Source organism: Arachis hypogaea, chromosome 19, assembly GCF_003086295.3.
Source record: "Arachis hypogaea cultivar Tifrunner chromosome 19, arahy.Tifrunner.gnm2.J5K5, whole genome shotgun sequence".
In the NCBI taxonomy this organism is placed as follows: Eukaryota; Viridiplantae; Streptophyta; class Magnoliopsida; order Fabales; family Fabaceae; genus Arachis; species Arachis hypogaea.
The window spans coordinates 142,844,885-142,848,359 of NC_092054.1; positions in this window are offsets into that span (position 1 = coordinate 142,844,885).

Here is a 3,475-nt window from a genome sequence, read left to right on the forward strand (position 1 = left end):
GAGGTCCAAAGCAAAAAGAAGAGTGTGCTTAAGAACCATGGACACCTCTAATTGGGGACTCTAGCAAAGCTGAGTCACAATCTGAAAAGGTTCACCCAGTTATGTGTCTGTGGCATTTATGTATCAGGTGGTAATACTGGAAAACAAAGTACTTAGGGCCATGGCCAAGACTCATAAAGTAGCTGTGTTCAAGAATCAACATACTTAACTAGGAGAATCAATAACACTATCTGGATTCTGAGTTCCTATAGATGCCAATCATTCTGAACTTCAAGGAATAAAGTGAGATGCCAAAACCGTTCAGAAGCAAAAAGCTAAAAGCACCGCTCATCTAATTAATACTGATCTTCATAGATGTTTTTGGAATACATTGTATATTCTCTTTTTTTTTATCCTATTTGATTTTCAGTTGCTTGGGGACAAGCAACAATTTAAGTTTGGTGTTGTGATGAGCGGATAATTTATACGCTTTTTGGCATTGTTTTTAGTATATTTTTAGTATATTTTAATTAGTTTTTATTATATTTTTATTAGTTTTTAAATAAAAATTACTCTTCTGGACTTTACTATGAGTTTGTGTGTTTTTTTGTGATTTCATGTATTTTCTGGCTGAAATTGAGGTACCTGAGCAAAAATCTGATTCAGAGGCTGAAAAAGGACTGCATATGCTGTTGGATTCTGACCTCCCTGCATTCGAAGTAAATTTTCTGGAGCTACAGAAGCCCAATTGGCGCGCTCTTAATTGCTTTGGAAAGTAGACATCCTGGGCTTTCCAGCAATATATAATAGTTCATACTTTGCCCGAGATTTGATGGCCCAAACAGGCGTTCCAAGTCAGCTCAAGAATTCTGGCGTTTAACGCCGGAACTGGCACAAAAGCTAGAGTTAAACGCCCAAACTGGCACAAAAGTTGGCGTTTAACTCCAAGAAAAGTCTCTACACATGGAAGCTTCAATGCTCAGCCCAAGCACATACCAAGTGGGCCCGAAAGAAGATTTCTGCATTAATTACTGATTTCTGTAAACCCTAGGCTACTAGTTCTCTATAAATAGGACCTTATACTATTGTATTTTAATCTTTGATAAGTCTTATGCTATCTTAGACACGTTTGAAGGCTGGCCATTCGGCCATGCCTAGACCTTGTTCTTATGTATTTTCAACGGTGGAGTTTCTACACACCATAGATTAAGGTGTGGAGCTCTGCTGTTCTACATGAATTAATACAAAGTACTATTATTTTTTTATTCAACTCAAGTCTATTTCTTCTCCAAGATATTCATTCGCACTTCAACCTGATGAATGTGATGATCCGTGACACTCATCATCATTCTCACCTATGAACATGTGCCTGACAACCACCTCTGTTCTACTAGCAATGGCTTGAATGCGTATCTCTTGGGTTTCTAATCTAAGATTGGAACCTTCGTGGTATAGGCTAGAATTATTGGCGGCCATTCCTGAGATCCGGAACGTTTAAACCTTGTCTGTGGTATTCTGAGTAGGATCTGGGAAGGGATGACTGTGACGAGCTTCAAACTCGCGATTGTTGGGCGTGTGACAGACGCAAAAGGATCAATGGATCCTATTCCGACATGATCGAGAACCGACAGATGATTAGCCGTGCGGTGACAGCGCATTTGGAACGTTTTCACTGAGAGGACGGGAAGTAGCCATTGACAACGGTGATGCCCAACATAAAGCTTGCCATGGAAAGAAGTATGAATGATTGGAAGAAGGCAATAGGAAAGCAGAGGTTCAGGAGGAACAAAGCATCTTCATACGCTTATCTGAAATTCCTACCAATGAATTACATAAGTATCTCTATCTTTATTCTATTTTATGTTTATCTTTTAATTATCAATTCTCCATCACCATCTGAATTCGCCTGACTGAGATTTACAAGGTGACCATAGCTTGCTTCAAGCCGACAGTCTCCGTGGGATTGACCCTTACTCACGTAAGGTTTATTACTTGGACGACCCAGTGCACTTGCTGGTTAGTTGTGCGGAATTGTGACAAAGTGTGATTCACGTTTAAGAGCTCCAAGACCTTTGGCGCCATTGTTGATGATCACAATTTCGTGCACCAGTGGAGTTCAAGCTAACTGAAACCTTCAATTACCAATCAACACTAGATTCTTACAATTCAAGAGGCTCTAATTGCTCAACTCCAAAGCCAAGAATAAAATCTACTCCATAGTCATAAGTGACATTTCCTCAAACACTTGGTGAGCAATGATAAAAGACATCATAAATTTGAGAAAGCAATCTAAATTAAGGCTAACCAATATCAATAATCAACAATAACAAAGCAAAATAACACAATTGAAACAAGAAAACCTCAATATATTACTAGAAATTAAATCCAACAAGATCCAAAGTCATAACCCAAAATAACTAAAATTGCAAAAGTGCTAAGTAAAATTGGAGAAGAGGAGCTACAATTAAAGTACTAAAAACTGAAATTAACAAGGGTCTAATCCATGGATTGAAGTAATAGTGAACAAAGAAAACTAAAATCTTGAGAGAAGGAAGAGTTTCTCTCTTTAAAAATCCAAAACTATGTAAAATCTAACTAATGGAATGTTGTCTCCAAGCTTCCTTCACCCCTCAGCCTCTAATCTTCGAATTGGGATTGAAACTTAGCCAAAATGAGCTCAGAAATTGCCCCAGCGTGTTTCCACTAACGAGGCACGTGCTAGCATTCCCGCGTATGCGGCAATATGGTCCGCGTACGCGAACAAGGAAAAAACAGACGATGCGTACGCATGGCTGTAGAAATCCCAAATATTCATTTCTTCATGATTTCCTATTCTTGCTTGCTCCTTTTTCCACTTCTTCCAATCTATCCTTGATTCCTAAGACCTGAAATCACTTAATAGACATATCAAGGATCAAATGGAATTTAAGGAAATTAAAATTAGTATTTTTGGAGCCTAAAAAGAAATGTTTTTACAATTAAGTGCAATTTAGAAGAAAATCACAAAGGTATGCTATTTAAGTGAGCAAATGTGAGTTTATGTGATGAGATCTATTCAATTCATGCTAAAATTTATCATCAAGTATGGATTTATCAATTTTTCCACACTTAGACAATAACATGTCCTCATGCTAATCAAAAAGGAAAAGTGAAAGAAGGAGTGAACAACTTATTGGATGAAACTACTCATGTGTATGCAACTACACTAATGGATGATATCTATCTATATCTATACTAATATGTCCTATGAAATTGGCAAAAACAAACAACCAAACTTTCAAGTAATCATATAGGAACAAAGGGCTAGAATAAGTCACAATTGCAATGCAATTTCAATCCAAAGAATTAATTCAAGTTCATAATTGAGCAACTTGCAAGACAACATAAAGCAAGATGTGGAGAAATAGAATTGAGCAATCAAAGCCCTAAGCTTCTGAAAGCTCCTCAGGAGTGTCCAACTCTTCTATCATCGGGTCCCACTCTCTGTTCTGCAGCT